This window comes from Pseudophryne corroboree, chromosome 8, assembly GCF_028390025.1.
Source record: "Pseudophryne corroboree isolate aPseCor3 chromosome 8, aPseCor3.hap2, whole genome shotgun sequence".
In the NCBI taxonomy this organism is placed as follows: Eukaryota; Metazoa; Chordata; class Amphibia; order Anura; family Myobatrachidae; genus Pseudophryne; species Pseudophryne corroboree.
The window spans coordinates 433,286,645-433,311,330 of NC_086451.1; the positions used below are offsets into that span (position 1 = coordinate 433,286,645).

Consider the following 24,686-nt stretch of genomic DNA (forward strand, 5'->3'; position numbering starts at 1 on the left):
CCCCACTGCTGTATTTGTAAATATGCGAATAAAGAAACAAAACAGTTCTGGAATCAAGATTCATCTGTACCTTATCAAATGAAAGACACTATTAATTGCTCCACTACATATGTGGTTTATTTATTAGAGTGCACCTGTGGATATAAATACATTGGAAAGACGAAAAGGCCAATGCGCTTCAAGATCCAGGAACATGTGAGAGACATAAAGAACAAAATGGAGAACCACTCAGTACCACGTCATTTCAATAAATTTCATGGAGGGAATGCGCCAATGCGGATCACCTTACCTTTAAGGCAATAGAGCATGTGACCTTAGGTGATAGAGGAGTTGACCGTGATTACACATTAGCTAAGAGGAAAATGTACTGGATTTACCAATTGAATACATTAACTCCATGTGGCCTAAACGATTATTATGAGATTGCACCATTTTTATAATAAAAAATGATATTAACTACTTTGACATTATTTATTTACTATATCCCCTGGTTCACCTTACTATTATTATTACCTTTTATCTATCCATTTTATGCAACTTTTTATCTACTGTTTAACTTTGTTTCGAATTATCAACTGTTTTCATATATTGTTCTCATATAATGTGCACTGTGACACGTTTTAGTGGGGGCAAGGTGTTATGTTGTGCTGAGTATTTGCATTGTGGTATGATGTGCCAGATCTACATTTTGTAGTTAAAAAATCTTAAACTAACTTTTTAAAATATATATATTTTTTTTTTTATGGAATGGGTTAAAAACCTGAAAAAAAAATGCGTGGGGTCCCCCCTCCTAAGCATAACCAGCCTCGGGCTCTTTGAGCCGGTCCTGGTTGTAAAAATACGGGGGGGGGGGAATTACAGGGGATCCCCCGTATTTTTAGAACCAGCACCGGGCTCTGCGTCCGGTCCTGGTGCCAAAAATATGGGGGACAAAAGACACAGGGGTCCCCGTTATTTTTGGAACCAGCACCGGGCTCCACTAGCTGGGGAGATAATGCCACAGCCTGGGGACACTGTTATATCGGTCCCTGCGGCCGTGGCATTAAAACCCCAACTAGTCACCTCTGGCCAGGGTACCCTGGAGGAGTGGGAACCCCTTCAATCAAGGGGTCCCCCCCTCCAGCCACCCAAGGGCCAGGGGTGAAGCCCGAGGCTGTCCCCCCCATCCAAGGGCTGTGGATGGGGGGCTGACCCCCTTGGATGGGGGGGACAGCCTCAGGCTTCACCCCTGGCCCTTGGGTGGCTGGAGGGGGGGACCCCTTGATTGAAGGGGTCCCCACTCCTCCAGGGTACCCCGGCCAGTGGTGACTAGTTGGGGTTTTAATGCCACGGCCGCAGGGACCGATATAAAAGTGTCCCCCGGCTGTGGCATTATCTCCCCAGCTAGTGGAGCCCAGTGCTGGTTCCAAAAATACGGGGGGCCCCTACGTCTTTTGTCCCCCGTATTTTTGGCACCCGGACCGGATGCAGAGCCCGGTGCTGGTTCTAAAAATATGGGGGATCCCCTGTCATTTCCCCCCCCGTATTTTTACAACCAGGACCGGCTGGCCGGGAGTCGTTCGTCGCTGCCACTGGCCGCAGCGGCTGCTTGAGACGTCATGCAGCTGCCGTGGCCCACCCCCCCAACGTTCCGGCCACGCCTGCATTGGCCGGACCGCTCCCCCTAAACGGCGGCTTAACGCCGCCATCCAGCCTCCTCCCGCCCAGCGTCCGCCTCTGTCTCAGAGGCGATCGCTAGGCAACGACGACTGCCATGCGCCGGCGCACTGCGGTGCCGGCGCATGCGCAGTTCCGACCCAATCGCTGTGCTGCGACAAACTACAGCGAGCGATCGGGTCGGAATGACCCCCTATGTGCACTGCAGGGGGGGCAGATGTAACATGTGCAGAGAGAGTTAGATTTGGGTGGGGTGTGTTCAAACTGAAATCTAAATTGCAGTGTAAAAATAAAGCAGCCTGTATTTACCCTGCACAGAAACAAAATAAGCCACCCAAATCTAATGCTGGCCATATACTTGTGCAATGCCCCTCGACGCGACATCGCGGGGCATCGCACCGGCAGTTCAGGTGCAATCAAATCGCACCTGAACTGCCAAAGTGGTTACCATGTGATCATGCGATAGATCGCATGGTAATCACTTGATGGGCACGTCACCGCCGAGTGGGAGCGGCCTCTGGAGGGTGCCCATCGCACATCGCAGTGCGATATATCTCATGTGGGTTTAAAACCACATGCGATCGCACTGCGATGCGAGAAATATTATGTGCAGCACATAATATCTTGAGACGCGATATTCAACCAGCGTTCCCACGCATCGCGTCAAAAGTTACCTTAAATGTGCATACAATCCCCCGATTTCTCTCACAGATGTGGTCGAAATCGAAGGATAGTACCGATAATCTCACAAGTGTATGTGCACCATTACTCTCTCTGCATGTTATATCTGCCCCCACCCTGCAGTGCACATGGGCCCTCATTCCGAGTTGTTCGCTCGCTAGCTGCTTTTAGCAGCATTGCACACGCTAGGCCGCCGCCCTCTGGGAGTGTATCTTAGTTTAGCAGAATTGCGAACAAAAGATTAGCAGAATTGCTACTAAATAATTCTTTGCAGTTTCTGAGTAGCTCCAGACCTACTCACAGATTGTGATCAGCTCAGTCCGTTTAGTTCCTGGTTTGACGTCACAAACACGCCCTGCGTTCGGCCAGCCACTCCCCCGTTTCTCCAGACACTCCCGCGGTTTTCCGTGACACACCTGCGTTTTTTAGCACACTCCCGGAAAACGCTCAGTTACCACCCAGAAACGCCCCTTTCCTGTCAATCACTCACCGATCAGCAGTGCGACTGAAAAGCGCCGCACAGACAACAGCAAAACTGCTAAGTTTTTAGTTAAATAACTAAGCGCATGTGCCCTGCGTGCCTTGCGCATGCGCAATTAGCAACAAATCGCAGCATAGCAAAAATCGGCAACGAGCGAACAACTCGAATGACCCCCTGGTTTTTCCAAACTGCTAACAAATTTACTGCTGCGATCAGCTCTGAATTAGGCCCTCTGTCAGAATTGTATGCCAATTCTGAGACATTGCTACGTGTTATGGGCCTAATTCAGGTTGGATCGCAGTGTGCGATACAAAAGGAATTTTTGAGAAAAAGATGCGGGCGCATGCGCAGCGTCCTTCCTGAGCATGCGCCCGCACTTTCTGTGGGGGGGAAATGCAGAAAATGCGATCGCCTCTACCTGTCAATCAGGCAGAAGCAGTCGTGGGGTGGGAGGAGGCGGGCAATGCTCCGTTTCCAGGGAGGAGATGGAGCGTTGCGGGGTGGCAGAGCAGCGCAAATGGGGTGTGGAGGCAGCCAAACAGAGGCGTGATCACGGCGGCTGCGTGACGTCACATGCGATTGCAATTTCTGCTTGTTCAACTGGGGGAGGCTCCGTTTAGCATGCTGGGCGGCCTTGCCCAGCGATGGGTGGCCCCCAGCATGTGCTCCAAAGGATAGTAAATTCTGCTAATAAGCAGAATTTACTATCCTTACTGAATTAGGCCCTATATCCATTAAAGTGGTGCCATTAAAGGTTCTTTACTCCTAGAGACAGTGTTGGACCCATTCAGCGTAAGTTACCTGTCTTGAGGCCAATCTGTGCCTAAGGGGAACATGTACTAAGCAGTGGAAAAAAAGGGAAGAAGTGAGCCAGTGGAGAAGTTGCCCATGGCAACCAATCAGCATTGACGTAACATTTATAATTTGCATACTTTAAAAATATACAGAGCAGCTGATTGGTTGCCATGGGCAACTTCTCCACTGGCTCACTTCTACACTTTTATCACTGCTTAGTACATATCCCCCTGAGTCCTTTATTGGACTAAGCCATACAGGACATGTCTATTTGTGTTCGCTAACACATCCAAGGCACATCTTGTTTTCAAGATAGGCCATCTGACAGCACTCCAAGTTGTACACATTTACTTGTCAAGCTGCCTAATTGCATACCCTCCAACATTTTACACATAAAAATCGGTACAAATTAGAAAAGTGGCGTGACCACGGGTAAAGGGCCACGCCCCTTTTCCTATGCTTTCAATGGAAGTTTGGAGAGCCAAAAATCAGTACAGACCATAGAAAAAAGGTACAGCTGGAGGGTATGCCACTGCATCTGCAGCAAGTCTCTGCTCTGTAGATAAGGGGAAAAAATCCTTTTACTGCCGCGTCCTATGTTCTGATGCCAGTTCGCCTGCCCCTTCCGGCATCAACAATCCCCACTCCCTAGCCGCGGGCAGGTGGAACAAAAGCTGCTGCGGCCACCGGCATAGATGTGTATGAAAGCGGCACAGTGTAAGGATTTCATAGCCCTCCCTGTGCCGCATACTCTCTGAGTCCCGGAGCCTCCTCCCCACAGCCGCACCCAGATTCCCAGAGGACCTGACCCAGCAACACAGCCCCTGCGCTGCCAGCCTGAGAGCCCCGAGATGGCTAATGTAATGGATAGAGTGGGTGATATCGCGGCGGGTAATGTCTGGATGCCAGTGCCGTAACTAGGCATTTTAGAGCTGTGTGCAAGAAACAACATTGGCGCCCCCCCCCATGTAAGACAGGGGCAGTGCGAGCCGCAGGCGCGTGAAAAATATATAGGGGCATGGCTTTATGGGGAAGGGGCGTGACCACAAAATAATAGCAATTCATACTACGGTGCACAGTAGTCTCCATTATTCAAATTACGCTGCACAGTAGCGCCACTACACCAGGTAGAGCCCCTTTTATACATTGCAGCAGACAGCGTCCCCCTTTTTACACATTACAGCAGACAGTCCCCCTTTTTACACATTACGGCAGAAAGCGTCCCCTTTTTTACACATTACGGCAGACAGCGTCCGCCTTTTTTACACATCACAGCAGACAGCGTCCCCTTTTTTAACATTACAACAGACAGCGTCCCCTTTTTACACATTACAGCAGACAGCGTCCCCATTTGTACACATTATGGCAGACGGTCTCCCCCTTTATACATATTGCAGCAGCCAGCGTCCCCCTTTTTACACGTGCGGCAGCCACTCCCCTTTTTACACATTGCGGCAGCCAGGCCCCCTTTTTACATATTACGGCAGACGGTGTACCCCTTTTTACACATTGCGGCAGCCAGTCCCCCTTTTTACACATTACGGCAGCCACTCCCCCTTTTTACACATTACGGCAGCCAGTCCTCCTTTTTACACATTACGGCAGCCAGTCCCCCTTTTTACACATTACGGCAGCCAGTCCCCCTTTTTACACATTACGGCAGCCAGTCCCCCTTTTTACACATTGCGGCAGCCAGGCCCCCTTTTTACACATTATGGCAGACGGTGTCCCCCTGAGAGAGAGAGAGAGAGAGAGAGAGATACTTACCATCCCCCGCTGACAGGCTCCTCGTGCTGGCAGCTCCCTCGGTGCAGGCATCGGACAAGGAGGAGGAGGGAGGGGTACTGGAGCCGCAGCAGCGCTATTTCATTGGTAGTAAGCGCCGCTGCAGCTGTCCCCTCTCCTTCCGTATTGGCTGCCCGGCGCTGCTGTGGATGCTGGGATGAAGGAACCGCATCCCAGCATCCACAGCAGCGCCGGGCAGCCAATACGGAAGGAGAGGGGACAGCTGCAGCGGCGCTTACTACCAATGAAATAGCGCTGCTGCGGCTCCAGTCCCCCTCCCTCCTTGTCCGATGCCCGGCGCTGCTCTCTCCTCTCCAGTGCGGCGCACACGTAGTTACGGCCCTGCTGGATGCTGAACCAATGTAAAAGGTGACAGTGGTGCGGGTGGGAGAGGGTCGGGGGTGCTGCGGGTGTGGGTGCTATGGGTGGGTGAGGGGGCGGGACACTGCAGCATGACTGTAAGCGGGACTCGCAGTAACCGCCTCAGTCTTGCGGCTGCTGCACAGTCCGGAGGAGAATGCCGTGGACGACCACTGACTGCCGCACCCGCCCCCCTCCCACCCGCGACACCCACAGCATCCACAACATCCGCCACCCACCCGCGGCACACGCCCCGCGCCACCCCGCACCCTCCCACCCGCGCCACCTACAGCATCCACCCCACCTGCGGCACACGCCACTCCCCCACCTGCGGCACTCCCGCCCCCTCCCCCACCCGCAGCACCCACAGCACCCACCACATCCGTCCCCCACCCGCGGCACTCCCGCCCCCTTCCCCACCCGTAGCACCCGCAACCTACAAAAAAAACCTCCCCCACCCGCGGCATCCCCATACCTCCCCCACCTTCTACACCCCCGCACCCTCAACCACACCCACCCCTCCTCCACCCGCGGCACCCCCGCACCTCCCCCACCCCACCCCCATACCCACCTCTCCCCCCCGCACCCTCCACCCCACCCGCGGCACCCACAGCATCCCCCACATCCTCCCCCCACCCGCAGCACATGCCCCTCCCCCACCCGCGCCACTCCGCCCCCGCCCCCCTCCCACCCGCAGCATCCATCACATCCACCCGTGGCACTCCCCCCTGCATCACCCCCACCCCTCCCCCACCTGCCGCACTCCCTCCCCCACCCGCGGCCCCCCCACCCCTCCCCCAGCCACGGCACCCACCACATCCATCCCTCACCCACGGCACACACCCCACCCGCGGCATTACGGACCCCTCCCCCACCCGTAGCACCAACAACCCGCAAAACCCCCGCACCTCCCCCACCCCATCCACATACCCACCTCTCCCCCCCGCTACACCCTCCACCCGACCCGCCCCTCCCCCACCCCCATACCCACCTCTCCCCCCCACTCACCACCCTATCCGCAGCATCCACCACATCCGCCCCCCACCCGTGGCACATGCACCTCCCCCGCCCGAGCCCCCCACCCACCCACGGCACCCACATCCGCCCCCCACCTGAGGCACATGCCCCTTCCCCACCCATGGCACTCCCGCCCCCTCGCCCACCCATAGCACCCACAACCGCAGCACCCCACCAACCCATCCCCCACCCGCGGCACCCCCGCACCACCCCCATACTCACCTCTCCCCCCCCCACACACTCCACCCCACTCGCCCCTCCCCCACCCACAGCATCCACCACATCTGCTCCCCATCCACGGCACATGCCCCTCCCCCACCCGCTGCACTCTCGACCCCTCCCCTGCTCACTGCACTCCAGCCCCTCCCCCACCCGCGGCACCCCCGCACCTCCCCCACCCCCATACCCACCTCGCTACACCCTCACACCCTCCACCCCACCAGCCCCTCCCCCACCTGCGACACCCACAGCATCCACCACATCTGCCCCCCACCCATGGCACACACCCCTCCCCCACCCGTAGCACCCACACCCGCAGCTCCCCCTGCCCCTTTCCCACCCGCGGCACCCCCGCACCTCCCCCACCCCCATACCCACCTCTTTCCCCCCCCCGCTACACCCCCACATGCTCCACCCCACCCGCAGCACCTCTGGACCACCACCCACAGCACCTCCGGACCCCATCCACGGCTCCCCTGCAGCCACCCCTCCTCCACCCGCATCACTTCTAGAACCCATAACCCAACCACACCCCCACTACATCGCCCCACCCCCACGCACAGCACCTCCAGACCCCCTCCTTCATCCACAGCCCCCCGCACCTGCCCTTCCACCACTAGCAGCATCTACAGACCCCATCTGCACTCCCCCACGCCCCCCACCCCTGGCACCCCTCCCCCACCTGCACCACTGCTACCTGTGGTCATTGTGTGTATAAACTGCTTTGCTACCTGTGGGCACGTTGTGTATAAACGTCTCTGCAACCTGTGGGCACTGTGTGTATAAGCGGCTATGCTACCTGTGGGCACTGAGTGTATACGCGGCTCTGCTACCTGTGGGTATTGTGTGTATAAGCGGCTCTGCTACCTGTGGGTATTGTGTGTATAAGCGGCTCTGCTACCTGTGGGTATTGTGTGTATGAGCTGCGCTCCTACCTCTGGCCACTGTGTGGATACGCTGCTCCGTTACCTGTGGCCACTGTGTGTATAAGCTGCGCTGCTACCTGTGTCCATTGTGTGTATATGCGGCTCTGATATCTGTGACCACTGTGTGTATAAGCTGCGCTGCATACACTAGCAGTATATACTACACTATGTTATTCATTGTGCCCTGCGGCCACTCTTCACGCCCTCACAAAGGGCTACGCCCCCTTGACAATCGCACGCCCTTCCCCCTTGCAATATTTACCCACTAGCATAAAAATTTTTGCAGGTAATACTCCATATAATAACAATTATAGCACAGCTGAAGCCCGTGCAGGGGTTAACGGGTCGTAGCCTCTTGCAACGGTATTTTCTGTCTACCGCCTTGCCTCTCCTAATCCTCTCCCTACCACCCTGACTCTCTCTATACTTTACCGATCGCACAGCGTTTCTGTACATTCCCTTTCTCCCCCCCTACGCCTCTCTATCTTTTCTTTACCGGACCCCATTTCTGTATGCCCTCTATACTGCCCTGCATTTCTGGATCTGTTATCTACCGGCCTGCGTATGTTCAAAGGCGTGCAGGGGTGGGCCAGCAGCACAGACTATATCATGACAGGGCTGCATGTGACAGGGCCAGTGACATGATGTGAGGAGGGGAATGCAGGTAGCACAAACCCACACACTAAGAGTTATATAGTGGAAGTAGCACGGTCCCCCAGCAGCACAGAGTATATCAGGGGATACATAATGTGCTATGCTATATAAGAAACTGTAAATAAATCAATAATTTCACAGGGGCTCTGACATGATGTGAGGAGGGGAATGGAGGCAGCAGGAAGCCACAGACTGAGAGTTGTATAGTGGGAAGAGCAGGGTCCCTTGGGGGAACAAAAAGGGGTCCGGCCACTACACAAAGTGCGTCAGGGAAGCAAGATATGCCTATATACTAGATCTCCAACCAACATAAATTAACGAACTATCATTCTAATTTACCATCCTCATCCCGTAGCGAAGCACGGGTATTCAGCTATCTACAATGTTATTTATACTGGGTGTTTAATATTTACATTTATTTTGGTAAACAGACATTCTTAAAATCCCGGGCCAACGCCGGGAACTCCAGCTAGTATAAATATATATATATATATATATATATATAGAGAGAGAGAGAGAGAGAGCATATTCATAATTTTTTCACTGGCCCATTGTCTGCAGGTATCGGTATTGAAAAATGGTCAATACTGGGATACCCGGGATTGGCTTTCTTAACTGTGTCTCCACTTCTCCCCACCCACCCCGCAGACATAAATCAACTTACCAAACTGCAAGGGCGGGTGGGTGTAAAAACTTCATGAGGGTGCTGTGTTGTTGGCAGGAGGAGGCGGTGGGTACCATCGTTCTCAGTGGCGGCGGGTGACGGGTTGCTGGTGACTGTGCTGTGTTGTCTGCAGGAGGAGGCGGTGGGTACCATCGGTCTCGGTGGCAGCGGGTGACAGGTTGCTAGTGACTGTGCTGTGTTGTCTGCAGGAGAAAGCAGCGGGTACCATCGGTCTCAGTGGCGGCGGGTGACGTGCTGCTGGTGACTGAGATGTGTTGTCTGCAGGAGGAGGCAGCAGGTACCATCAGTCTCAGTGGCGGCGGGTGACGTGCTGCTGGTGACTGAGCTGTGTTGTCTGCAGGAGGAGGCGGCGGGTACCATCGATCTCAGCGGCGGTGGGTGACGTGCTTTTGGTGACTGCGCTATGTTGTCTGAAGGAGGAGTCGGCGGGTACCATCGATCTTAGCGGCAGTGGGTGATGGGCTGGTGACTGCGCTGTTTTGTCTGCAGGAGGAGGCGGTGGGTACCATTGGTCTCGGTATCGGCGGGTGACGGCTGCTGGTGACTGTGCAGCATGACCTCAGAATTATAGGTCACGCTGCACAGGGGGAGGAGGGAGCCATGCAGTATTCAGAGGTCACACTGCGGCTGCGCAGGGAGCCGGGCAGCGTTCAGCATCCTTAAGATGCTCAACGCTGCCCGGCATTAAAGGGCCACCTGATCCCTCAATCCCCAGGATTGGAGCTGCCAGTCCTGGGATTGAATTGCGACCTATTTTTGGCCTAAATCCCGGGATCCCGATGATCCCGAGATTGGCCACCCTATTCACAATTATACTTCTTTTTAGAGGAAAGATGAAGCAGCAGGTCTTGAAGAGGGATATGACCAGGTACTTTGCATCATTAGGCCCCACCCCCTCAAGATGTACTACCTTTATTCACTGGTCTATTGGGAGGGGGCAGAACCAGTATAACACAGTTAAAAGAACTGCATTATATTGGCTCTACACCCTCCCCATACACACTGCTTTGGGGGATGGGGCTCCAGTCATGTTCTGTTAAGGTTGCGGTTCTGGGTACTGAGAAACACCCCCTCCTCCGCCCGCATGTGCTTCTGACTCTCTGTTATCATTTAGAGGAAATTCCCCGTAAGTTTGCAATTCCTAAGGATACTTGCCATGAAGATGGGGAAGTAGGTGGGGCCTAATGCCGTGAAGTGCCCGTCCCTATCAGAGACCTGTGCTGTAGTCTGTAACAGGTAGTGTCTTTCCTGCTTGCTAACCCCTCCCCCTTTCTCTCTCTTGCTGTCCCCCCCTCACTTTGTGGGGTCAATCCAATTAGCTGCGAAGTGCCGTTACCGCGGCGTCTAAATGCTGGCAACTGCACCTAAAAGTGTAAACAACACCAACAGTGGAATCGACAGGAAGAGAGAACAGAAGGATGAGGGTAGATGAGAAGCTGAAACCTATACCTTTGCCTCCGGACGACTGAGGTGACGCTATGCCGCTGACATTAAATATTTCCATACTCCATAAACACACTAAATATGATTACGCAAACAAGGTATATACATCAGTAGCATATCCGTGACTGATTACATAGTACGCCTGGAAAGACATAACAGTGTTGGTGGCCATAGTGTGTTACTGTAACCACAGACTATAAAGTTATATATCAAAGCTAAATAGACTCGTACCTTAGATATGAATGTAAAAGGCTTATCTCAAATGCAGCAATTCTTCCAGATATTTGATAGAAGATCTAGCAGTGCTGTAGATCCATCAGAAAAAGGCTTTTATACGTAAAAATTTACAGAGACATTGTTACTGCAATGCGTACTCAAGGGCATATGCTCCAATATGAAACACCAGGCTGCGTACACTCGCTCCTCGCTCCCATGGGTTTCACATTCAGTGCATATGGGACACAGGTGCAAGCGTACACTCTTCCCTGAACTCTCGCGATTCGCATTCATTGAGGCAAAGTGTATCTGGGCACATCTGTATACAACAAGTTTTTTTGTATGCAATTAAAATGTGCTCCCATAGAACTTGTGTATCACAGGCTTATCTTTCCGATGTTGCTAACCGTTCCATCGGTTCTTGGAAAACTGTGTGTCTTGACAACGGGACTGTGGTCTGGACACAGACCGCTCCAGCAAACATGATGGAGGCCTTCTGAGGTATTTTGTACAACACACACCACTTGGTGGAGGAGCGCCACGACGCACAATTTTCCCAGATAAGAGATCACTGGGCAGAATATTGCAAGAATTATTTTTCAAACTTGGGGCTCTATTTACTAAGCATTGGATGGAGATAAAGTACCAGCCAATCAGCTCCTGTCATTTATCAAACACAGCCTATAACATTGCAGTTAGGAGCTGATTGGCTGGTTCTTTTTGTCTCCGTCCACTTTATCTCCGTACAAGGCTTAGTACATAGACCATTTGTTTGTAATTATACACAGTTTAAATAGCCGATTAAGCTTTTCCCTACATACCTTCCGTATCAGTTCTTGTATCCTGTGAGTGACAGACCAGATCTGCAATATGAGACATACATTACTAAGAGTCTGTAACCAATTATTATATGGTCTTACATAGAAACCAGCGGTAAGAATCAGATGAGTCTGTCCCTCAGACCCTCTCACCTGTGCTGTCAGCAGACTCTCTGATATTGAGTTGTGATCACAACTTAGCTCGTCCTTTATATACTCTGGATATATTGATGTGATCACAGGAAACACACAACACCCACTACAGCAAAAGCAATCTGTTCCTTGTTTCCATCACGTGCCCTGTGCAGATGCCATCTTATCTGTAGGTCCAGACTCTAAATTTGTGATCACGATAAGAAAAAATGTACCGCACATAGGGGATGGGATTCAGTTCTAATCACCATTCAGCTGCGGACATCACAGCGGAATACGGTACAGTCACATGGCTAAGTTACCAGCTGCAGACTTCTATGTGGTGTGCGGTGACATCCATACACAAAGTGGAAAACATCTTCAGATGTGAGTCCAGAGGTAGACCTTCCATTGGTGCAGCAGGTGCATTGCACCGGGGGCTCCTGAGTAATAAGGGCCCAGACCATCAATGTATTATCCCCCGAATACCCCCTAGTAGACCTTTTTGAGCAATGCCAGATGAATGGCACAGTGCCTGAGGGACCTGCTCGTTACCTTAGGGAGAGGCAGGACTGACCAAGTGTGTGCTGAACTGATAGAGTCTTGCCACCTATCCGCGCTAATGATCACAGCCACATTCTGCCTCCTATACATGACACCTATACATCTGTTCTGATTCACTGCTGTCTGGGAATTAAAGGCAGCCACAACTGGTGTAACTGGCACTGTCAGAGTCTGCCTGACCTAATGCCAAACTGAGGAAAGCACAAGGGGCGGGGTTCCTGTCACAGACAGAGCAGAGGTTGCTGTGTCCCTACTCCACCAAGGTACATGCCTCCTGTTCTCCACACCATACAGAACATCATACCTACCAAAATTGTAGGACCCAGAAGAGGGACTCCCACGTGCCTGAAAAAGGGGGCGTGACTTAAATGAAAGGGGGCACGGCCTCGTGGCAGTGCCGCTATCGCGAGTCATGCCCCCATTTACCGTCACTAAAGGGGGCATGACCAGCGCTCCGTGAGCTGCTGGCATGCCCCCAGTCCTTTTGTCGTCATTGAATAGACGCTATGCACATGCGCACAGTGTCTATTCACCGCTGAGAGGAGCCTCCCAACTGCCGCCCCCCACCGTGGGACACTGCGGCCCGTGGGTGGGACAGCCAGACAGTCCCGCGAAAATCAGGACAGTTGGGAGGTAAGGAACATTGGGCCTAATTCAGACCTGATTGCAAGGGTGCGTTTTTTGCATCCCTGCGATCAGGTAATCGCCGCCTACAGGCGGAGGGGAAAATCGCTGTGCAGGGGTGCGATCGCATGTGCAGAGAGCTGCAAAAAACAAAAGTTTGTGCAGTCTCTGCACAGCCCAGAACTTACTCATCCACTGCAATGATCGCCCCCGGCGCTGATGTCAGCAACCCTCCCTTCAAACGCCTGGTCCCTCCTGCATTTCTCCGAACACTCCATAAAAACAGTCAGTTGCCACCCACAAACGGCTTCTTCCTGTCAGTCACCTTGCGATCGTTTTTCTCGCACCATCCCGTCGCTGCCCGACGCTCCCCATTGCTGCAGACCGACGCGCCTGCACATTACGGTGCATACCATGTGCAGTTCAGACCCAATCGCCCGCTGCGCAAAAAGGCACAGCAGCGATCGGGTCTGAATTAGGCCCATTGTGCTTGTACCACTGTCATACACTGCCTCTCCCTTTCACCCACTGCCTCCCCGTCACCCCCTGCCTCCCAGTGCATTCAGCTGTCACCCTCTGCCTCCCTTTGCCTCCTGTTGTCACCCTCTGCCTCCCCTGCCTTACACTGTCACCCTCCCGCTCTCTCTGTCACCCACTGCCGTGGCATATTGTGAACTTGGGTTGGGGTGGACCAGGGGGGCCCACATTATATTTATGCACCTGGTACCACCACTCACAACTTCCACCACTGTGTGAGTCAGTTGGCAGAGACAGCACATACAGCTGCTGCACTCGAGGTATGTGTCACATTCACTTTTGTCACATGTTTTGAAACATTTATTGCATTTCTATTCAATTTAAGTTAGCAATAAAACACATTCGATATTAGGCATTAACAGTATTATTTCTATAAAACAATAAGCCATCATACATTCTTTTTAGGGTACAGCACAAAAGATGCACGTATTGCACATGCACACTTCTGTGCAAATCTGTATTTTTTACTACATGGAAGGAAGCAGCGACTCCCCCTCCCCCCACAAACACAATGATATCGTCCGCCGAACATCCAAAGCTCCCCCCCCCCCCACCCATTCTTCCCGACCCGCCTATCTGTCCGCCCTCCATCAGCTGCTGCTCTGATGCTGCGGCAGGAGCGGGGAATGCCATACTGCTCCGCTGCTCTGATGAAGGAAGTGGTGGGGACTGCTGTGCTGCTGCTGTAATGTGGGTGGGGTGGAAATGTCATGCCACTCCTCTAATGTGGGGGAGGAAATGCCATGCTGTGACCCTAGTGCCCAAAGTCTACTGCTCTGCTGGAGAAGAGGGGGCCCGGACAGAGACTGCACACTAGAGATGTGCACTTGAAATTTTTCGGGTTTTGTGTTTTGGTTTTGGGTTCAGTTCCGCTGCCGTGTTTTGGGTTCGACCGCGTTTTGGCAAAACCTCACCAAATTTTTTTTGTCGGATTCGGGTGTGTTTTGGATTCAGGTGTTTTTTCAAAAAACACTAAAAAACAGCTTAAATCATAGAATTTGGGGGTCATTTTGATCCCAAAGTATTATTAACCTCAAAAACCATAATTTCCACTCATTTTCAGTCTATTCTGAATACCTCACACCTCACAATATTATTTTTAGTCCTAAAATTTGCACCGAGGTCGCTGGATGACTAAGCTAAGCGACCCTAGTGGCCGACACAAACACCTGGCCCATCTTGGAGTGGCACTGCAGTGTCACGCAGGATGGCCCTTCCAAAAAACACTCCCCAAACAGCACATGACGCAAAGAAGAAAAAAAGAGGCGCAATGAGGTAGCTGTGTGAGTAAGCTAAGCGACCCTAGTGGCCGACACAAACACCTGGCCCATCTAGGAGTGGCACTGCAGTGTCACGCAGGATGGCCCTTCCAAAAAACACTCCCCAAACAGCACATGACGCAAAGAAGAAAAAAAGAGGCGCAATGAGGTAGCTGTGTGAGTAAGCTAAGCGACCCTAGTGGCCGACACAAACACCTGGCCCATCTAGGAGTGGCACTGCAGTGTCACGCAGGATGGCCCTTCCAAAAAACACTCCCCAAACAGCACATGACGCAAAGAAGAAAAAAAGAGGCGCAATGAGGTAGCTGTGTGAGTAAGCTAAGCGACCCTAGTGGCCGACACAAACACCTGGCCCATCTAGGAGTGGCACTGCAGTGTCACGCAGGATGGCCCTTCCAAAAAACACTCCCCAAACAGCACATGACGCAAAGAAGAAAAAAAGAGGCGCAATGAGGTAGCTGTGTGAGTAAGCTAAGCGACCCTAGTGGCCGACACAAACACCTGGCCCATCTAGGAGTGGCACTGCAGTGTCACGCAGGATGGCCCTTCCAAAAAACACTCCCCAAACAGCACATGACGCAAAGAAGAAAAAAAGAGGCGCAATGAGGTAGCTGTGTGAGTAAGCTAAGCGACCCTAGTGGCCGACACAAACACCTGGCCCATCTAGGAGTGGCACTGCAGTGTCACGCAGGATGGCCCTTCCAAAAAACACTCCCCAAACAGCACATGACGCAAAGAAGAAAAAAAGAGGCGCAATGAGGTAGCTGTGTGAGTAAGCTAAGCGACCCTAGTGGCCGACACAAACACCTGGCCCATCTAGGAGTGGCACTGCAGTGTCACGCAGGATGGACCTTCCAAAAAACACTCCCCAAACAGCACATGACGCAAATAAAAATGAAAGAAAAAAGAGGTGCAAGATGGAATTGTCCTTGGGCCCTCCCACCCACCCTTATGTTGTATAAACAGGACATCATGCACACTTTAACCAACCCATCATTTCAGTGACAGGGTCTGCCACACGACTGTGACTGAAATGACGGGTTGGTTTGGACCCCCACCGAAAAAGAAGCAATCTCTCCTTGCACAAACTGGCTCTACAGAGGCAAGATGTCCACCTCATCATCATCCTCCGATATATCACCGTGTACATCCCGCTCCTCACAGATTATCAATTCGTCCCCACTGGAATCCACCATCTCAGCTCCCTGTGTACTTTGTGGAGGCAATTGCTGCTGGTCAATGTCTCCACGGAGGAATTGATTATAATTAATTTTAATGAACATCATCTTCTCCACATTTTCTGGAAGTAACCTCGTACGCCGATTGCTGACAAGGTGAGCGGCGGCACTAAACACTCTTTCGGAGTACACACTTGTGGGAGGGCAACTTAGGTAGAATAAAGCCAGTTTGTGCAAGGGCCTCCAAATTGCCTCTTTTTCCTGCCAGTATAAGTACGGACTGTCTGACGTGCCTACTTGGATGCGGTCACTCATATAATCCTCCACCATTCTTTCAATGGGGAGAGAATCATATGCAGTGACAGTAGACGACATGTCCGTAATCGTTGGCCGGTCCTTCAGTCCGGACCAGGTGTCAGCACTCGCTCCAGACTGCCCTGCATCACCGCCAGCGGGTGGGCTCGGAATTCTTAGCCTTTTCCTCGCACCCCCAGTTGCGGGAGAATGTGAAGGAGGAGATGGTGACGGGTCACGTTCCGCTTGACTTGACAATTTTCTCACCAGCAGGTCTTTGAACCTCTGCAGACTTGTGTCTGCCGGAAAGAGAGATACAACGTAGGTTTTAAATCTAGGATCGAGCACGGTGGCCAAAATGTAGTGCTCTGATTTCAACAGATTGACCACCCGTGAATCCTTGTTAAGCGAATTAAGGGCTCCATCCACAAGTCCCACATGCCTAGCGGAATCGCTCCCTTTTAGCTCCTCCTTCAATGCCTCCAGCTTCTTCTGCAAAAGCCTGATGAGGGGAATGACCTGACTCAGGCTGGCAGTGTCTGAACTGACTTCACGTGTGGCAAGTTCAAAAGGTTGCAGAACCTTGCACAACGTTGAAATCATTCTCCACTGCGCTTGAGACAGGTACATTCCACCTCCTATATTGTGCTCAATTGTATAGGCTTGAATGGCCTTTTGCTGCTCCTCCAACCTCTGAAGCATATATAGGGTTGAATTCCACCTCGTTACCACTTCTTGCTTCAGATGATGGCAGGGCAGGTTCAGGCGTTTTTGGTGGTGCTCCAGTCTTCTGTACGTGGTGCCTGTACGCCGAAAGTGTCCCGCAATTCTTCTGGCCACCGACAGAATCTCTTGCACGCCCCTGTCGTTTTTTTAAAAATTCTGCACCACCAAATTCAAGGTATGTGCAAAACATGGGACGTGCTGGAATTTGCCCATATTTAATGCACACACAATATTGCTGGCGTTGTCCGATGCCACAAATCCACAGGAGAGTCCAATTGGGGTAAGCCATTCCGCGATGATCTTCCTCAGTTGCCGTAAGAGGTTTTCAGCTGTGTGCGTATTCTGGAAACCGGTGATACAAAGCGTAGCCAGCCTAGGAAAGAGTTGGCGTTTGCGAGATGCTGCTACTGGTGCCGCCGCTGCTGTTCTTGCGGCGGGAGTCCATACATCTACCCAGTGGGCTGTCACAGTCATATAGTCCTGACCCTGCCCTGCTCCACTTGTCCACATGTCCGTGGTTAAGTGGACATTGGGTACAACTGCATTTTTTAGGACACTGGTGAGTCTTTTTCTGACGTCCGTGTACATTCTCGGTATCGCCTGACTAGAGAAGTGGAACCTAGAAGGTATTTGGTAACGGGGGCACACTACCTCAAGAAATTGTCTAGTTCCCTGTGAACTAACGGCGGATACCGGACGCACGTCTAACACCAACATAGTTGTCAAGGCCTCAGTTATCCGCTTTGCAACAGGATGACTGCTGTGATATTTCATCTTCCTCGCAAAGGACTGTTGGACAGTCAATTGCTTGGTGGAAGTAGTAAAAGTGGGCTTACGACTTCCCCTCTGGGATGACCATCGACTTCCAGCAGCAACAACAGCAGCGCCAGCAGCAGTAGGCGTTACACGCAAGGATGCATCAGAGGAATCCCAGGCAGGAGAGGACTCGTCAGAATTGCCAGTGACATGGCCTGCAGGACTATTGGCATTCCTGGGGAAGGAGGAAATTGACACTGAGGGAGTTGGTGGGGTGGTTTGCGTGAGCTTGGTTACAAGAGGAAGGGATTTACTGGTCAGTGGACTGCTTCCGCTGTCGCCCAAAGTTTTTGAACTTGTCACTGACTTATTATGAATGCGCTGCAGGTGACGTATAAGGGAGGATGTTCCGAGGTGGTTAACGTCCTTACCCCTACTTATTACAGCTTGACAAAGGCAACACACGGCTTGACAAATGTTGTCCGCATTTCTGTTGAAATACTTCCACACCGAAGAGCTGATTTTTTTGGTATTTTCACCAGGCATGTCAACGGCCATATTCCTCCCACGGACAACAGGTGTCTCGCCGGGTGCCTGACTTAAACAAACCACCTCACCATCAGAATCCTCCTTGTCAATTTCCTCCCCAGCGCCAGCAACACCCATATCCTCCTCATCCTGGTGTACTTCAACACTGACATCTTCAATCTGACTATCAGGAACTGGACTGCGGGTGCTCCTTCCAGCACTTGCAGGGGGCGTGCAAATGGTGGAAGGCGCATGCTCTTCACGTCCAGTGTTGGGAAGGTCAGGCATCGCAACCGACACAATTGGACTCTCCTTGTGGATTTGGGATTTCGAAGAACGCACAGTTCTTTGCGGTGCTTTTGCCAGCTTGAGTCTTTTCAGTTTTCTAGCGAGAGGCTGAGTGCTTCCATCCTCATGTGAAGCTGAACCACTAGCCATGAACATAGGCCAGGGCCTCAGCCGTTCCTTGCCACTCCGTGTGGTAAATGGCATATTGGCAAGTTTACGCTTCTCCTCCGACAATTTTATTTTAGATTTTGGAGTCCTTTTTTTACTGATATTTGGTGTTTTGGATTTTACATGCTCTGTACTAAGACATTGGGCATCGGCCTTGGCAGACGACGTTGATGGCATTTCATCGTCTCGGCCATGACTAGTGGCAGCAGCTTCAGCACGAGGTGGAAGTGGATCTTGATCTTTCCCTATTTTTGGAACCTCAACATTTTTGTTCTCCATATTTTAATAGGCACAACTAAAAGGCACCTCAGGTAAACAATGGAGATGGATGGATACTAGTATACAATTATGGATGGACGAGCGACTGCCGACACAGAGGTAGCTACAGCCGTGGACTACCGTACTGTGTCTGCTGCTAATATAGACTGGATGATAATGAGATGAAATTAATATATATATATATATAATATCACTAGTACTGCAGCCGGACAGGTATATATATTTATTATGTAATGACTGATGACGGACCTGCTGGACACTGTCAGCTCAGCACCGCAGACTGCTACAGTAAGCTACTATAGTAGTATGTATCAAGAAGAAAGAAAAAAAAAACCACGGGTAGGTGGTATACAATTATGGATGGACGAGCGACTGCCGACACAGAGGTAGCTACAGCCGTGGACTACCGTACTGTGTCTGCTGCTAATATAGACTGGATGATAATGAGATGAAATTAATATATATATATATATATAATATCACTAGTACTGCAGCCGGACAGGTATATATATTTATTATGTAATGACGGACCTGCTGGACACTGTCAGCTCAGCACCGCAGACTGCTACAGTAAGCTACTATAGTAGTATGTATCAAGAAGAAAGAAAAAAAAAAAAAAACACGGGTAGGTGGTATACAATTATGGATGGACGAGCGACTGCCGACACAGAGGTAGCTACAGCCGTGGACTACCGTACTGTGTCTTCTGCTAATATAGACTGGATGATAATGAGATGAAATTAATATATATATATATATATATATATAATATCACTAGTACTGCAGCCGGACAGGTATATATATTTATTATGTAATGACTGATGACGGACCTGATGGACACTGTCAGCTCAGCACCGCAGACTGCTACAGTAAGCTACTATAGTATGTATCAAGAAGAAAGAAAAGAAAAAAAACACGGGTAGGTGGTATACAATTATATATATATATACAATTATATATATATATTAAACTGGTGGTGATTAATTAAACTGGTGGTCAGGTCACTGGTCACACTATCAGCAACTTGCAAGTAGTACTCCTAAGCAGACAATCACAATATACTGGTGGTCAGTGTGGTCACAATGGCAGTGTGGCTGGCACTCTGGCAGCAAAAGTGTGCACTGTACGTTAAAATATGTACTCCTGCTCTCAGACTCTAACTGCTCCCCACTGTCTCCCCCACAAGTCAGATATACATATACAGTCACACTACACTTCAGCAAGTAGTAGTACTCCTAAAAATGCTCCCCAAAATTACTAAATACTGTGTCTCTCTCTACTCTAGTCTCTTCTGTCAAAGTCAGAAAAATAACACGATGCACACTACCATATTTGCACCTCATACAGGTCCGCGCTGCGCATGCGTGCGCTCTCCCGTGTGTGCGCATACCCGCTGTTACGTGCACCCGCAGGCGCACGGTATGCGCATTTACGGTAGAGTTTCTGTGTGCCCAGCGTGCGACTCAATCGTTACATATTTTAACTATATAATGTATTTTGTAGATCATGGTCCCCTTGATAGATTCTGAAAGTTTAGTTAATATAGCATGTTCATGGACAAAGAGATCCCTCTTTGTTTGATACGAAGGGTCAGACATGGGTCATACAGTGGTGTTTAGTATCCATCGGAAGAGTATTTAATTAGCAATATTTCTGTGTTGGTTTGAAGCGGATTAATCGCTCGTGCGAATAGTTATGGACATAAGAAGTTTATGTACTTTTACTATTATTTGCACTTACTTATCCATGCGGCGGGAAACCTAGTTTCCCACCCACCTGAGCAGTTGGAAATGGTCTCAGCCCACCTGTATGAATCAACCTATGACCTTTTGTTATAATGCGAAGACGAATTCCTGTGTCCAATGAACAATGAGATTGTAGGGACCATTGAATTGTATTGTGTGTGGGGCATAAATAGACAAGCCGACCTGATCCAGCTCACTCTCTTCAACGGTTCTCATCACTGATAATCGGGAGCTGGATATTCAGAAAGGCGCATGCGATCGTTTCCCCTTGTGCGTAAGTTTTCTCCGCAATCATATTGTCTTTATTGTTATTGTGAGCCATATCTCTCTCTCTCTCTCTCTCTCTCTCTCTCTCCTCCTCTTTCTCTCTCATTTTCCCTTAAACGTAATTGTATTGTATTGTATTTCCTGTGTAGTTATCTGGTTAGTTAGTCTATGTTATATTGTAGTGTATGACTTGTATTGTATTATTCTTTTTCAAGTATAAAATTCATATAAGGCGTTAGACCCTAAGCCCGGTATTTGTGTATTTCTTATAGTGTTAAGTATTCTCAGAGCGTCGGTTTTAAGTTAATAAGGTTACACTGTGTTGCATCTACACTCTATCACTACACTAAGGTTTTCCTGTATAATACATTGTTCATGGTTTACATATAAAGGTTTAAGATTGTGAGCGTCAGCGCCGCTGGTGATCTCCTCGTGGTCCCGAGCGTCCGCTACGCTATAGCGAACCATTACGTTAGTCGGCAGCCAATAGCGTGCCTGCCTGTGATCTCTTGGCCGTGAGCGAACGTGACGCTTGAGCATCTCGACTACGGCTAAGCGATTGCTACGCAATGTGCGTACCCTTACGGTACTCCATACGTCAATAGCGTACAGTGTTCTTAGACCTCTTAAAGGGTTTTAAAATAAGATAAATATTTAGCTTTATCAATTGGGGGCTTCTCTATAAACGGAGAGGACGCCAGCCACGTCCTCTCCCTATCAATCTCAATGCACGTGTGAAAATGGCGGCGACGCGCGGCTCCTTATATAGAATCCGAGTCTCGCGAGAATCCGACAGCGGGATGATGACGTTCGGGCGCGCTCGGGTTAACCGAGCAAGGCGGGAGGATCCGAGTCGCTCGGACCCGTGAGAAAAAAGCTGAAGTTCGGGCGGGTTCGGATTCCGAGGAACCGAACCCGCTCATCTCTACTGCACACGGGCCCCCTACTTCCTGACTGTCACTTAATGACTTAGTGTCTGTTGGTTTACATTGTACATTCTCATATTTATCTTGAGACTGGACTGGTAATGCTACTAAGACTGATAATGTGTTTCTTTCTAATCCTGCAGATTTTCTGTCTGAATCCACCTGCGTTCTGTCTGCAATGCTGTTTTTGGAAACTCAAACCCCCCCACCCCCCTGTTGAACCCTATTGCCTTGTCCTCAATGAGAGCATCATAACAGGCAGCAACGCCAAAGCGCAGTCAAGCGAGACCGCCATCGTCGCAAGTGCTGGCCAGTGAAGACCCTGACAACACCACATAAGCATATTATTGGTCATGCACATTAGACACCACATTGGACATGCGGACCCTGGGTCCAGAGTCCCAGCCAGAGAAGCCGGTGTTACACAGTAAGTTTACCTGTATACAATGTATTACACAGAAACCTGTTTTTTTTCCTTTTTTTTATTTTTCAATAAAAACTGTATACATGATTTTAAATCCATATCTGTTGCACAGATCAGCTTCGAGCACTGCTTTTTAATGTGCAATATGTTGTGGTATTTTTAGTATATACATTGAAGTGCAATTAGTAAGTGTGAAATTCACCACTGTGTAGAGCAATATTGCATCAATTTACACACACACCTGATGTAGTGGTCTCATTATTCAATGTGTTACTTATGTCCAAATTGTTTCCTATGTAACCCCATGTAGTGTGTGTGAGTGTGTATGAGTGAGTGTGGTGTCTGCATGAGTGTGCGTGACCACCCCACCACTGTAGTGTCTCCCCCCCCCCCCCCCCCCCCCGAGGCATCCCTCGTACCTCCCAGCAGTGCCCGGAGCCTCCCAGCAGCCCCTTGTCAAGTGCAAAGATGGAGGGGAGACCACCAGGAGCCTCAGAGCCCACCGGAGGGGTGAGTCTAATTTTTTTTAAACTTGCGCTGCTGGGTTTTCAGCACTGAAAACCCTGCAAACATTTTTTTTAATTGAATACTGCGGGTATCGGGAATGTGCATACCCACATTAATCCACAATTTGGCGAAAGGTATGCAAGGGTTTTACCTCGCTAAAACCTGCACCCAGTTGAATTCCCACCATTCTCTCTCTTCCCTCTGTTTTGTAAATATATTTTGTGATCTGGTTTCAGCCTAAGTAAGATAATGTTGAATCTGTGATACAGCGATAATTACTTATCATTTGTGGAAAGAATTTACAGTTCTTAGATAACACACTCAAAGTACCACAGCTTTCCTACTGCACAAGAAAAACCCTCATGATCCAGCTTCATTCTCACGATATCTAGTCTTCTGGTCACATACAGCTGTAGAGGAGTTAAAGGAATAGAATTAACTTGCAGCCTCTTAATCCTCACACTCCGTTCCCCCATGATCATACAAATTCAGTCAACTAAACGTTGTATAAAACTTTGAAAATAAAAGGTGGCGGCACTGCTTCTGCAGAACAATTGTGCGATTTATACTACGCAAAAAGTAAAAAGTAATATTACACAGGAGCGGTTCTAGGCACGGGCAGGCTGGTCAGGTGCCCTGAGCGCTGTGGCCTGAGTCATGGCACCATGGGCTCTGTGGGCACCCGCTGCAGCCGACACCTTCGACTCAGAGGCAGTCGCCGGTGGCCGGAGCGGGCGCCAGGCAGAGGGCAGCAGTGGTCTGGAAACAGGAGCGGGGCTGGTGAGTATTGTGTTGTTGTTTGTGTGTGTGTGTGTGTGTGTGTGTGTGTGTGTGTGTGTGTGTGTGTGTAAGTGATGATACTAGGGGGTATCTCTACTGGGGACATCACTACAGGGGGCGTCTCTACTGGGGGCGTCTCTGTTGGGGGCGTAACTACAGGTGGCGTCTCTACAGAGGGCATCACTGAAGGGAGCATCACTACAGGGGGCATCTCCACTGGGGACACCACTACAGGGGGCATCTCCACTGGCGACGCCACTACAGGGGGCATCTCTACTGGGGACATCCCTACTGGGGACATCATTACAGGGGGCATCTCTAGAGGGCACATCACTACAGGGGGCATCTCCACTGGGGCCCACTCTACTGAGGTCATCTCTACAGGGGGCATCTCCACAGGGTCATCACTACAGAGGGCATCACTACTGGGGACATCTCTATTGAGACCATCTCTACTGGGGGCATCTCTACAGGTAGCATCACTATGGGGGCCATCTCTACTGGGGGCATAGCTACACAGGGGCATAGCTACACTGGGGGCATATCTACACTGTGGGCATATCTACACTGGGGGCATTACTACTGGGGGCACTACTAATAAGGGCATTGCATAGGGGGCACTTAATAAGTGCAATGTGTATAAGGGGCTACCTGGTACAATGTGTATAGGGGGCTACCTGGTACAATGTGTGCAAGGGGCTACCTGGCATAACGTGTATAAGGGGCTCTGCTCTACTGTGGTGTAGTGTGTGTAAGGGGCTCTAACATGGTATAAGGGGTACTACTGTGTGATGTAATTTGACTGACAGACACTAATGTGTGGTGTAATGTGACTGACGGACACTACTGTGCGGTGTAATGTGACTGACGGACACTACTGTGCGGTGTAATGTAAATTGGTACTATTATGTGGCCACGCCCCTTTCCTTTGAAGCCACGCCTCTATT

General features: G+C 50.6%; 1 long non-coding RNA gene across 2 annotated transcripts in view; it reads left to right on the forward strand.

Moving 5' to 3' along the window:
• Window positions 1-22,478, forward strand: part of LOC134947924 (uncharacterized) — a 37,590-nt gene extending 15,112 nt beyond the window's left edge. The window contains exon 4 of one of the 2 annotated variants that reach the window (XR_010182861.1): window positions 22,172-22,478. This is a non-coding gene — a long non-coding RNA (uncharacterized LOC134947924). The remainder of the gene's footprint in view (window positions 1-22,171) is intronic. The other variant, XR_010182862.1, reaches the window with a different exon arrangement.
• The last annotated feature ends 2,208 nt before the right edge of the window (window positions 22,479-24,686 follow it).